This window comes from Alnus glutinosa, chromosome 10, assembly GCF_958979055.1.
Source record: "Alnus glutinosa chromosome 10, dhAlnGlut1.1, whole genome shotgun sequence".
Taxonomy (NCBI): Eukaryota; Viridiplantae; Streptophyta; class Magnoliopsida; order Fagales; family Betulaceae; genus Alnus; species Alnus glutinosa.
Genome location: NC_084895.1, coordinates 4,103,220 through 4,118,432, shown reverse-complemented (window position 1 = coordinate 4,118,432; position 15,213 = coordinate 4,103,220).

Here is a 15,213-nt window from a genome sequence, read left to right as displayed (position 1 = left end):
AAATGATAAATTTACTCATTCTTATCATCTTAAGCTTAAAAGATATGCCAATATTGACTTCATATATGCCGTTAGATACACCAACTTGAAATCATGAACATGAAATGGATACCATCCATTTCAAATGAAATAGAGAGAATCGAATTCCTTTCTTGGGAGGGTGAGGATGTGCATTAATGATTCAACCATGTACTTTTGATTTTGTTCATGATTTGCTACACACATCTTCCTTATGTGTTTGGCACTTTTTTTTTTTTCCCCTCTACATGGAGTCTAGAACCCATTGCACCCAACATCTCAGACGTGCTTTTATTACCTATAGTTCTTGTGTTATTCCTGAATTTTTAACTTAATAGGGTCAAGCCTTAGGGTCCTCATAGCAAACTGCTCTGATACCATACTGTAACGCCCCGCCTTTTACAAAAAGGCGTAAGTGGTTATATCTAATAAGCCACATGACATTACTACAATTAGAGACGATAAATCTCGCAGCGATATATATATTTTCTAAATCCTTAGGAATTAATAACACATCAGAGTTGACTGAATTACCTGAAAACACATTAATATGGACAAAGTGTTTTCACATAATAAATACATACTAAAATGATAACATATGTGCCACATGCGGCATTGATACTGCGTAATCATTGTTTAAACCTAATACAAACCATAATGTAAAATATTACATATTAAAAGAAATACGTAAAGGATAAGTCTAACATATATACAAAAGATAGACTAAGAAGGGTAGTCCATCACACAAAAGAGGTAGTAGATAGCTTCATCTACATGTATCAGTATCAGTAAAAGGATCCTGACAGTCCTAGTACTCCACTGCTTTCATTCCTGCATATCATCTACAAGATCGTGGATAACTCCATAATCTCATATTGTAATTGTGTGAGTCAATTGTTTCAATAATATAATGGTTACTGATTTATTTAAAAGCACATAATGCAATGATATGATATAATGACAGTTTTATATGGATAGTCTTATTTATTGGTGCCGTGGGCCTCTAACCCCCGGTCTTGTTCTTTATTGGTGCCGTGGGCCTTTAACCCCCGGTCTTGTTATTTATTGGTGACGTGGGCCTCTAACCCCTGGTCTTTTTATTTATTGGTGCCGTGGGCCTCTAACCCCCAGTTTTTTTAATCACAAATCCATTAATCACAACAGCATGCATAATATACAATGTTCCATCCACACACATACAATTCAATAAATCTATAATCATTAGATTATGGAAATAAGTATCATGCTCAGTAAGTAATTTATACTTACAGTCCTTTCCTGCTTCAGAAAATATTCACACAAGTGTTCACTGCAATATAGTTTTATATATATGTGATAGTGTATTAGTACAAATTGGTAAGAAACCTATTTTAATACTTTTGTCACATCTGACTTCTATACAACCTAACATAGTTTCCTAATATTGCTTGGATATTATAATGGCATATAAATCTAGGCCGGTTGCATGACCACATTTTTATGTGGACATTATTATGGCATTTTTTTAATGAATGCCTAAAATACCTACGAAGTAAAATAAGCATCACAACAGCATTAGTATGCTAAAAATGTAATATTATTGTATAAAAATAGTAATAGCAATCCAATTGGTATAAATAACAAGTATAATATTTTTAAAACACATGGGCTGCATAACTCCATAATTATAGATAATTTCTGTTTTATCATTTTATAAAATTTGGGCAGAATAACAGCATATTTATAAAATACTTAATTTTATTTGGGCATTATAACGGCGTATTTATAAAATAAATACATTGCTTTGAAAATATTCTTTTAAGCACAATAAACATTTAAACAACCCAATTAACTTTTAAAATCATAAAGAATAAAACCATGCTTTAGAAACTTACCCAAAATACCATTAAATGAGATTAAGATATTTTCGGAAAGCTCCAAACACACATATATCACAAAGATTGGCCGAGACAGAGAGGGTGTGAAAACTTGTGACGTCCCACATCGCCTGGGAATGAGGATGTGCTTATATGTATAAATGCACCCTATATGACACAACGCGTTTTAAAGCCGTGATGGCAATGAACCTATCAGAACTCCGCAGTTAAGCGAGCCGCTGCGAGAGCAATCCCAGGATGGGTGACCTCCTGGGAAGTCTGGTATGGGGAGCCAAGAGCGGACAATATTGTGTCATTGGGGGTGGGTCGTTACAAATGGTATCAGAGCCATTGCCCAGCCTGAGATGGTGGGAGCGTGCACAAGCCCAAGAGGGTAGCCGGCGGGCACTCGCTGGGATGCCAAGAATGGGGTGATCCCATGAGGGTCGCCAGCGAGGACGCTGGGTCCCAAGGGGGGGTGATTGTGACGTCCCACATCGCCTGGGAATGAGGATGTGCTTATATGTATAAATGCACCCTATATGACACAACGCGTTTTAAAGCCGTGATGGCAATGAACCTATCAGAACTCCGCAGTTAAGCGAGCCGCTGCGAGAGCAATCCCAGGATAGGTGACCTCCTGGGAAGTCTGGTATGGGGAGCCAAGAGCGGACAATATTGTGTCATTGGGGGTGGGTCGTTACAAAACTTGCTTTGCCTTCTTTTTCTTTGAGTTTTCTTTTCCTTTAAAGAAAAGGTGCAACCCGAGAAAAGAGATAGAGAAGGGAAAGAGAGAGACTTTTGTTGTGTTTCTGTTTAAGTAAATCAAACCCACTACTAGCCGTGAGAGGAACAGAGATTTTGAGAGAGAGCTTTGCTGGACCTTTCTATTTTCTGTTTTTTAAGTGGATTAAACCCACTGCTGGGCTGAGACAAAGACAGAGAAGGAGGGGGTTTTGCTTCTTCTTTTGCCGCTCTAAAGAACCAAGAGAGTGTGAGAGGTGTTGCACCTCACTATTGCTTTCTTTCTTTTTCTTTGGGCTTGTCGAAACAGATGAGAGCAGAGAGGGTTTCCTTCTCTGTTTTGCTAAGAGACACAGAGAGAAGAAATAGAGCTTTTTGAAGCTCTATGCAATTTTGTATACAGAAACGAAAGAGAATCAAGGAGAAGAAGAGAGTTTGTGCATGAACTGAAGGGGGTGCATCCTTCTATATATACTGATTTGAATGGCTCAAATCAGTTTGAGTCATAACTGATCAATGGTTGAGGATCCTATTTGTGGGCGACAAGCTGGGTGATGGACTGTGGTGATGAGTCATGCATGAAATCATGATTTCTAAAATATTAGAGTCAGTTGTCCGGTGAAACTTATCTTCTGTAGAACTATGTTGATCGAGCATCAGGAACTATGTCGATTGCCAAGCATCGAGGATCGAGCCCCATGTGGATCGAGTGCTAGATATTGGCGATCAAACTCCTATGCGACCGAACTCTGGTTTTTGGGGGATTGATCGCCCTCTACAGATTAATTATTTGTAATATTGTATCTTAAAGTTTAAGGCCCGTTAAACTTATTTAATCAATTTAGAACTATAGACGTGCCTAAAATATTAATGAATATTTAATCCTATAAATATTCATATAGTGAGGTCAAATACTAATAAATATTTATTCATAAATATTCATATTTATTCTTTTGCCTTATTATAAGGTCTTAAATTCTAATTTAGGATATTATATTTCATGTCTTAAAATCTAGGGCGCTACAAAGAGTTAAATCCTACACTTAAAAAGATAAAACATAAAGATAATATCTAGCATATCCCGGCGGGATTCACTAGTTGCTCTCCACATTCATTAGTTGCTCTCCACATGCATTGGAGTATTTGGAGCGTCATTTCATTAAACAAGATGATGATGTATGCCATATAGATATAATATATGCTTATAATAAGAGTCGTGTCATAGTTTAATTCCAGATGGTTTACCCAGGATATTAACCCCTTCCCGACAGGGTTTACATTGTCACGAGGGACTTGTAATACAACAGTAGTGCCCTGGACCCCCATTCAAGGAAAACCGTAACCGTGACCCCAATTCAAGCAATGTGTACAGGTCACAAAACAACCATTGGATCCAAGGCCCATCATAACATACCATAAATATTTGACCATAAAGAACAACCCATATAATAGTAAGCCCATGTTCATTTTTCCACACGAAACGGTGTACCATGTCATACGATGCAATTTAGTCTTTACTGTATTTTACATGCACGCTTTCATAATTTCATTATCTTACCATTAATCACACATTTTCACAAAATATAGTTCACAGTAATCAAAAGGGTATTTCATGTGAGTTGTAAACATGCATGTTTTGATACACAAAATAATCATTCTATGCGGAAAAATAATAATAACAAGTATCGATGTGAGTTTTACTTGTATCGCAAGGCTACTCCAAAAAGTCCCCTTGAGGCTCAACAACCTCGAAAACTGAGAAAAACCTATCATCATCCTTAAACTCGAGCTAAAACATGTCTTAAATCCTAAACAACTCAAAATAGGTTTTCTGCCCGTCAGTCGATCGTTCGGACAGGTGGATCAAACATTTGGCTTTGACATCGATCGTCCGTCCAGTGAAGGGTCTAACATTCGGTGCTCGGGCAGAATTCTAAATTCGAACCTAAAAGCAACAAAACCAATTCTAAGCAAGTCTTAAGGTCTTAATGTGATTTCTAACAGAGCCCTAAGTGTAAATAACTCTTTCATGTAAAACTCAATACGTGAAACATCATCAAAACACTAATCTAGTTATTGAAACAAAAAACTAAATAGAGATACCAAAACCATAAGCTAGGGAATGAAAAGTAACGAAACAAGAAAACAACAACCTAAGAAACGAGTTAGGTTAGGAATGTTACCTCCTTTGAAGATCAAGAACCAAGAGAGCTCATTATCTCTCTCTCTCCAAAACACTCTCTCACTCGCCCTTTAGGATTACCCTGAAGAAATGAGTGGAAATGAGGTGAAAAGGGTGAGGGTGGGGGTATTTATAGGAGAAGAAATCAGAGTGGATAAGAATCACCTGATTAGGTTAATGGTGAACGTTCGTCAAGCGAAGCTCGAACATTTGTGAAAAAGTGTGTGACAAGGTATATCATACACCATACAAGATTTCATACACAAATATCATGATTAGTTCATGAGATTGTAATTGAAAAAGAAACACAAAGATTTTCAATGCATATTCCAACCATTCACATTTGATAATTAAAACACAACTGAGAGTTTAAAAAAAAAAAAAAAGTGTCCATGGAGCTAATCAATAGCTCACAACCAATGAAAAATGGACAGCACAACGAAATAACAAATCACTTCCCTTTAATTGGATGGGAAGGCACTCCCTAATAGAGGTCCTAATTAGCTCTCACAACCTCTCCTCTTTTTTTCTTTTTTTTTTTTTCTTTTTTTTCTTTTTTTTTGTCATAGTGGACAAAGGGAAGGAGGCTCAAGCTAACTACTCTATAAGCATAAGAGGGTCTTGAGGAGGATCTTGAGATAACATCTTATGGTCTTGAGACTCTAGGAGGTCTTGACCATCTTGGAACAAATTTTGAAATGCAGGAGAAGAATCCACATGGGCGTAAGAAGGCACCACAAACTCCATAAGGTCTATCCCATAATCATCAAGCTTATCTAAGGCACGAAGAGCTACACCAAGGGCAGTAAGCTCGTTATCTTGAGAATCATCAACACCTTCATCTTTCTGTTTCAAAAGAATAGACTTCCCATCAATCTCTAGTTGCACAACATTAGTAGAGACAATTGAGAGGCTCGTGGTGTTTGAAGTGAGTTGAGTCTTCATGCCATCAAGTTCATCCTTTAAGATAACAACTTTCTTCTAAAGAACAACATTGTCACCTTTCAAAGCAGCCACTTATTCTTCAAAAAATACTTTTTGAGCTGTAAACAAGTTATCCAAGTGACGAAGAAATTTAGCCTGCTGAGAAGCCAGGGAAGCAGCAAGAGTAAAAGAGGAAAGACCAACTTGAGAAGAAAAGGGTTGAAAAGTAGAAGACTTGTCCAAACGTTTGGATTTAGTCTTGGCAACTGTAGTTTTGTCGATGGCTTCAGAAGGAGACCTTAAAGCAAGACAACACCTTACGAATCACACCACCATAAATAAGGGACGATTTAGCAGTTTTGTAGATGGTGTAAATAAAGTTAATGATAAAACAACAAATATCAACCCGACGGCCGTTAACCAAGGTGTGAAAAAATGTGCTCGATCAAGAGTGAAAAAATATGTGTGCCATTGAAGTGGCAGCAAGTTACTAATGATCATGGGGGAAAGCATCCAAAAATGGACCTTTAAGAGATGCATGGGAAAAGAAGTCCTCTTAGGTTTCAAAGGTTCATCCCCAAACTAGTCACCCAATTCAGCAGGAAAAGGACCATACCTTTGGGATATGGAAACTCATGATGAGTCTCGAAGGGTATACCAAGAATTTTGGTTAACGACACAGGTGTGATAGAAATGAAGACTCCTTGAACATTAGTGGTAAGAGAAGATATTTTACCTTGATAGCTAGTGATATACATGTAAAATTCATGAACCATGTCAATAAACACATCAGGAGGGAGGTGGTGAAGTAAAACCAACCTCAAGTACGAAAGATAGGAGGAATGAATGGAAAATGGTCTGTAGTGAAATCAAAAAGGGTAATCGCACGCTCGACGATGACCTTGCGATAACATAATTTGGAAATGAAAAGCTGCTCCCTTTTTGAAATCAACTTTAACCTTTGAGCAAACCCATCATCCCCAACAGATGTGGCAACATCATCTAAAGGTAAAGAAGGCCCAATAATTACTTGAGGTCTCTAAACTGGAAGCTTGGGAGTTTGCTACTTCTTGGAAGGCACCTTGTCTTTCAAGGAGAGTTCATAATTCCTTGAGACCATGACCTCCAAAGAAGACAAGAAGAATAAACACAATTTCCCAAACATAAAGGGAAATACACAAGGGTCCAAAACCAAACCTATCCATGTTAGATTATGTAAACATATTATACCAAACTAAGATGCGCAGCCGAAATAAAAAAAGAAAAAAGAAAAAGACAGGATTCAGGCTTACCTCTAGCCATATTTGCTCAAGCGTTTCCACCATCCATCTGAAGAACAAGAAAAGGTTATCTGAGGGATCTTCTAACCTATGCCTATGACTGTATTGCCGTATTGATGGTGTACATAGGCTATTAATTTATAGGCTAGGTCAGGGAACCTCAAATATGGTAAATACTGTATTGTTCTTCTCATCAAGGAAACAATATTATTAATTGATTTTAAAGCAATTAAACGATTCCATTACGGTAATCTAAATTAATAGAAATTACCATAACCATAATACCGTATATTATATTTATAATAAATATAATAAACACCGTATATGTGGCATATAGGCCATATATGGAGATAATATCTTACATTCTCCAACTTGGCCTTTATGACACATGACCTTATGGTATTAGGTTCTTTAGTTTGGCCAATCTCTTATGGAATCCTCCAACTCAAATAAGATATGTTTCACACGAATCATGGAGGTAAAACCATTATAAAATTAGGTCGTCCCTTCCATGTATCAAATGTAAACCACTCCTTAAATGAGTACCTTGTGGATAATCAAGCTTTATGAATGAACTTCCTATAAGTCATTCGGGTCCAACTTTATTTATCCTCATGGATAAAATAACAAATGTGCACAAAATCTTTATTATAATAACTTTATGTCTATAGACCAAAAAGAGACAAACCAACCTAACCAAGCAAAAATGAATTAATGAATTTCATATACTCCGCATGACTTTATACTTTCTTTACCGGTAAACTTTAAGTCATGGGATCCGCAATCATTAATTCAGTACTTATATGCTCAATAGACCCTTTAAGTCTCTTAATGTTATCTCTCGTACTGAAATACTTGATGTCGATTTACTTCTGCTTCTACTCTTTATTCTTATAAAAGAAAACAATAGTAGAATTACCGCAGAGTATCTTTATGGTCTAACTGTAAAATCGACAATATTGAGACCTTCAACAAAATGTCTCATCCATCATCCCTGTGTACCAAATTCATAGCATGTAAGAATTTTAGCTTTCTTGGTAGACATAGCAATTATAGTCTGCTTACTGCATCTCTAGGATATATCCTTCAATAAGAAAATATATACTCTAAAGTAGACTTTCTACTATCTACACAATCATCAAATTCAAAACCGAATGATCAACCACCTCCAAATGGTAAGTGTATCTTTAGGTTAAGTTGTACTTCTTGGTTCCTTGCGTATACCGCAAGACTTTATTTGCAGCACTTTATTAACCCAGTATTCTTACTGTCAGTCCAGTGGTCAAGTCTAGTGCAAGTCTATGCTTGCATTAGGTTGCATAATGCATAGGGGTGGGTATCGGGGAAATCGGGAACGGTAGGGGGTTTTCCGCCTACCGTCCCGACTTTGTTGGGGAAGTCGGTAATTTCACCGACTCCTTTTCGACGTTGCATATTTCGACCGTTACCGTCACCGGTTAACCGGTGACGGTAACGGTCGGCAATCGGTAACAGAGCTACTTTGCTATGTTTTTACCAAAAACAAATGAGAGACGAAAATGACAAATTAGGGAGGCTCTGCTGTTAGACCGACGAGAAAAATGGCTTCCACGTTGCTGGTTCACGAGGCAGCAAAGCTATGGTTACGGTGGTGGGGCGACGGTGGCGATGGGCTGGCAGCGGCTGGTTGATCTGGTTATTGCGTGGAAAGAGCAAATAAGAGACGACCTTATATTGCGTGGCAGCTCCTATATTGCGATGAAAAACGGAAGAAGAAAAAAGAAAGAAGGAAGCAAAAAGTGAAGGTGAAGACTGAAAGGCAACAAAGAGACGACCTTGGCTCGAAAAATGGAAGAAGGGAAAATAAAGTGAGTCAGAGAGAAGACCTTGATCTACGGCAAAGATAGTTCACGGTGAGCAAGATTTTTTAATCATATTTTTCAATACAAAAACAGGACTCATTAGTCATTACGCAGCAAGTGGACTAGTGGAGTAAGAATTTTGATTTATTTTTATGTAGGCTACTAGGCTGTCAACTAGTTTTCATAGGTAATCATTATAGTAGAATATGGAGGGAAAGGACGTGTAACTAGCAATAGGCTACTTTTGGTTACTTAGTTCCGCAAGAATGAGGAAGAGGAAGTGTAAGGCTGTCTGGCTGTGTAAGTTGTAACTAAGGTCCTGTTTGCCAACGCCCACTGTAGACGTGAGTAGTGGGCGTTGGGTCCCATGCAGTACTTCGACTGCAAGCTTTGCAGTTTTTTCAACAGGGGACACGTGATTTTTTGCTTCTTTTGAGGGCAGCTGCAACAGGCAATGAGCATAATAATTGAAATCACCATTTTGCCCTCACTTCTTTCCAAAGAAAGTCAAGCTTTCCACTTCCATTTCAGTAGAGAAAATTCCACTTACAATTTTCGCAGCTTGTTCAACACGCTCAAACCAAAAGACAAGACATCTGCCAAAAAGCCTGAGTGCTGGACAGTCTAGGGGAAGGGAAAAAAGTGATTTCAAACGGGCCTAACTCTTTTTTTAATCTATTGTGCTTTAAATGAGTGTTATGGTATCAGACTAATACGTGCGAAAACCGTGTTCTTAAGTCCTAGAGTCCCAGACTAAGATTGGAGTCTTCTTAAAAAAAAAAAAAAAAGAAATTACTGGAGTCGACGGGAATCACGAGCCTCTCGTGAATGGACTGTATGAAGGTCTAGCCTGCTGCATGTAGCATCTGTTGGATCAGAAATGTATGGTAGTCTTGGTAGAGAGAAGAAGACTAGACAATCATGAGACATGGGAATTGAGCACAAAACTTCTTAAAAAAAAAAAAAAAAAGTACAAAACAAATAAAATAATCGTTCACTTTACGGTTCCAATTGACCAGCTCAAGCTGCTCAACTATCATTGCTGGACCAACTCAACCATGAATATCAAAGATGGGTGATCTAAAACTTAAAAAAAAAAAAAAAAAAAAAAAAAAAAAAAAGAAAAAAATAAAAAAAAAAATATATGATAAAAAAAAATGCCAAATAAAAATTAAACTTAATTTTAATATCCATACTTTTCAAAACACAAAATAAATACTTTAGTGCCCATATTAGATAGTAAAAAGCAACATTCGATTTGATCACTTCAATTTTCAAATTAAACTAAACAATATTCTATTCCTTTCAAATTTCAATTGATACCTGCAATGATAAAAAAATCAAAACATAAGCATAGTGATCAATAAAAAAATACTACAAACTAAATATTAAGTAAAAAAAATATATGGAAAAAAAAAATCATTACCTGAAAAAAGACGTCCTTCGACAAAGTACATCATCTAAGCCTTAATCAGCGTCATATGTGATGGAATTGGACATTATTTCTACCACAATAAATTATTTAAAGAATTAATAAAATCAATGGATAATTGAAACAATTAACAAAATATGAAATTTATATTGTTATCATTACCTGAATCAAGCTTGTAGCTCTCTTCATCTTCAACGTTAGACAAGTATGACTCGTGTGCACTAATGGGAGAAGATCTCAACCAATTTTGAGTACATACAAGAGCCTCAACTGTTTTTGGAGCCAAAGAACTCTGATAAGGATCTATCACGCGACCCCCAGTGCTAAATGCTGACTCGGAAGCAACCGTGGTAATTGGAATTGCCAATACATCTCGCGCTATCTCAGCGAGGATTGGAAACTTTGTTGAATTTACCTTCCACCACATTAAAATATCAAAGCTTTCACTAGGTGTCTCAACATCCTCCAAAAAATATTGTTCTATTTCTGTCTTACATTGCATCAAATTTCGAGATGCCCGAAATGAATGAAAATTTTGTAAAAAAGTAGTTCTAGACCTAGAATTACCAACTAATGTTGTACCACTCCGCACTTCATCATTTGATAATATAGATCCACTTCCAACATTTTTAGAACCACATGCGTAGTGCTCATATAACCGACCCAATACCCACTTCAGTTGAGAGTCAATTCTTTCTGCTTTCTCAGCCCCAAAACTAAGCCGGAACCAATATTCCAAACCAGCCATCTTGTAACGTGGATCAAGCAAACTAGCCACAAATAACAATGGGTTAATCTTTTCAACATCTCCCCAATATTTATCATACTTCATTTTCATTTTGTTCGCCATGGTATTCAACAACGGATCCCTACTTTCAGAATATTCTGTCAAACATGAATAAATAGAACAAAGTACATCGAAATATAAGTTGGAAGTTGAATGCAAGGAACCAGAGATTTGCATTGTGACATCATAAAACACTTGCAAGAACTTAATAAAATGACGAATATTATACCAATCATCATCTGTCGGAGAACCCAATCCCCTTTTTCCTGCACCATCCTCGTACAAATAGTTTAAAAAATGCCCATCTTCGTCTATCATAAGTTCAAATGCCCTTTGGTACTTCTCTGCCACCTCCAACATGGTATAAGTAGAGTTCCATCTAGTGGGAACATCAAGTGTCAAGGAAGCATTGCACTCAACATTTTTTCTTTCTGCACAAGACTTAAAGAGGGCCAATCTTTGGGGGGAGGACTTCACATACTTTACCATATTTCGGATCTTTATGATTGAATCGTCAACGTTTTTCAGACCCTCATGCACAATTAGATTAAGAATATGTGCAGAACACCTCACATGAATAAATTCATGACGACAAACAACTTCCTTATTGGCCATAGTTCTTTTTTTTAAACCAATCAATTGCAGTATCATTAGCACTTGCATTGTCAACTGATATTGTCAATATCCTGTGAATACCCCATTCAACCAAACACTCTTCTAATTCTCTTGCAATTGTTTGCCCCTTATGATCTGCCACTTGACGAAATGCTAATATCCTTTTGTGATATTTCCAATTAGTATCAATGAAATGTCCAGTGATACACATATAATTCATATTTTGAATTGAAGTCCATGTGTCAGTGGTCAAGCAAACCCTTTGACCAGTTGTAAAAAACGTGTTCTTCAGTATGTTTTTATCCTTCATATACAGTTTGACACAATCCTTCATCACTGTGTATCGAGAAGGAACCTTAAATCGAGGCTCAAGAACCCTGAGTAATTTCTGAAATCCCTTTCCCTCCACGGTCATGAAAGGCATTTCATCAATAATAATCATTTCACAAAGTGCCTCCCTAATAACCTTCTCAGAATACTTGGCAATCATGAGGTTGTTACCACTACCACCCTGCCCGGCCCCAAAAGTGAACTTAGATTGAGACCTATCCTGTTTAGATTTTAGGCTCTTGTATTTTTGGCATGAGTTCACATGATACAGCATAGATGAGGTGCCATTGATTTTTGGATGACATTTATAGGTAGTCCCACAATAATTGCAATGTGCTACGGGATCATCATCAGGGGTACTTTTATCTCTAGTGAAATGGTCCCATGCTGCAGATTTGTTTGAAACATTTCTTTTTTTCTTAGGGAGTGGTGGTCGTCCACCACGACCATTACCACCAACTGGCATAGATTCAGTAGCAGATGTTTCTACATCCCCAATCTCTATTGGAGTCATTGGAGTGTCCTCAATCTCTATGGGAATCACTGGAGTATTCAGAGGAGAAGATAAATGACAAGAAGCACTATCCAATGAAGGTGTGCCTAGAGGTGAATCCATCTGTAATTGATTAACAACTAAAAATTAATAGTATTTTTTATTACAGTGAACAAACCTAATACACTTTTTTTTTTGTAAGTAAGAAAAAATATAATTAAAAAATATAAAGCGCAATTACGTACACAAGGAAAGATGCTGCACTAGAAAATCATTAAAATAAGCAATATAAAAAATAATAATAAAAAAAAGCTATATAAAATACAAGTTAAATAAAATAAAAAAAATCATTAGATCAATATTGATTAACAATATTTACTGTTAAAACATATCGTACTGGTTTAACACAAAGTTATGGGTTAACAATAAATTAAAAATATTTAAGCCTTTTAACACAATATCACAAGATGTACTGCTTTAAGCTTTTTAACACAAAACCATAGTTAGTTCATAGTTAGTTCATGACCAAAAAAGAAAAAAAAAATTAAAATTGACAATTTGACACACTGCATGAGGGATTGACATTGCGTGGAAGGTAACAATTTTTTGAGATTTGCACGTGTACAGAGTCGCCCACGCCGCACAGCTCCAAAGAGGATGCGTGTGAATCTTGTGTATGATGATCAATGCTCATATATTATTAAAAGAAAATAAAAGTAGAAGAGTAGAAAGTTATTAGAGTCATGGTCCATGGACGAGTCAAACCACTGCATAGTTTTCCTTTGTTTGCTTTGTTTTGCTTTTTTTTTTTTTTTCTTTTGTTTTTAAAGTAACATTGCTTCGTACATGTTTGGTGAATGAGACAAGAAGAAAGAAAAAGTTAGATTGGAAAGTTCAACACCTATGCCTAAGGCTTGTCAGTCTTAAAAAAAGTGCATAATTTGGCAACAGCTATGAGCCTATGAAGACGTGTGTAAGTGTGTTTTAAGTTAATAAAAAATAAGACATAAAACTTCAAAAAAAAAACAAAAAGAAGAAGAAGAGGAAATAAAGCATGCATAAAAGAAGGCTTTTGTTACCTTCAGACTGTGTCACCGCTCGGCAAGAGATTGAGATCTGAGAGAGAATGAGTTTCAGAGTATGGCAACCGCAAGAGAGAATGGAAGAATAAAGAAGGCGTGTTTATAAAAGTTTCAGGTTAGGTTAGGTTTTTGAGTTTTTTCTAAATTCTAAGTGTGATGAATATCAGAATATATAGGCTGAATACAGTGAGAAAAGTTCTGATTTAGTTCAATGAGAACTTCTAGTCCTCATAAGGCGTGTGTTTTACTCTTTGTAAATGCAAAACGGTGTCGTTTTTATTATATATTTTTTTTTCAGAAAAATAGATTGTCGGTTCGGTCGGTGCGAAACTCGACCTCCCGGCATCCATTTCGCCTACCGACCGAACCGACGTCGGTAGGAAAAATTAGTACCGCATTCCGGCCGCTAGTTGTCGGTGGCGGCTCGGTGGCGGCGCGGTGACGGACGGTGTGCGGCCGGTGAGCGGCAGGCGGCCGATCTGCATAGGACTAATAATGCAGATGCTTATAAAAGACTTTTCATCTGCCTTTATTCCAATACATTTTGGGACATTAATCTGTATTGAATTGGTCCATTTTAATTGCTACTGAAGGTGCAAATCCTTCATTTTAAATCTTTTTAAAACCTTTTCAATGTAGGCCTTCCGAGACAACGTTAATTTTCTTTATGTCTCTGTGAATCTCTATGTCAAAAGACATAAGAGGTTTCACCCAAATCCTTCATTTCAAAGTTTTGCGAAAGAAACTTCATGTAGCAAACCTAAATCACCACTTGCAAATAATATGTACATATAGGACTACAAAGATTACTGTACTCCCACTGACCTTAAGGTATATATACTAATTAACAAGGTTTTCAATAAACAATGAAGCAATAACCTTGTAAAAAGTATTTCACCGATGAGAGATCTGGCACAACCCATAAATAGAATTCTTTAAATTGCAAGCATTTTGACTGTTATTTATAAAACCTCTTTAGTTGTTTCATGTAAACATCTTACTTAAGATCCCCACTCAGGAAAATTGTTCTCACATCCATTTGATGTAGCTCTAGGTCAAAATGAGCTACTAATGCTTATGATTATCTTGATGAACCATTCTTAGACACTTGAGAGAATGTTTCATGATAATCAATGCCTTCCTTATGAGTAAAACCATTGGCTACGAGTCTAGCTTGACTTTTTAGCCATGGACTTATCTCTTACTTCATGGCATTGAACCACAATATGGAGTTTTCTCCACTCATAGTATGTGAAAACAATTTTGGATCATCTTTATGTCCAATGTCAACATCAGACTCTGGGAGGTATACAACATGATCACTAAAAATTGTTGATCTCCTTATTCTATAGGATTTTCTTAATTCTACTTCCTCTGCATTTTGCAAAGTTTAAGTAGATTCAAACTGAACCTATTCTTCATGAGTTGACAATTCTAAGACTGATTGTAGCTCAAGGTAATCAATTTGATTTTCCATAAGTACAATCAAACACCCTTCATATGAAGGAGCCTCAATCAGCTCTCGTGTTTCCTCTAAGTAAAACCTTTGAGGATAAACACTCCCACCAGGTTCAACATCCTCTAGAAATTTTACAATCAACAACTTTAGGATTATATGAAGGATAATAA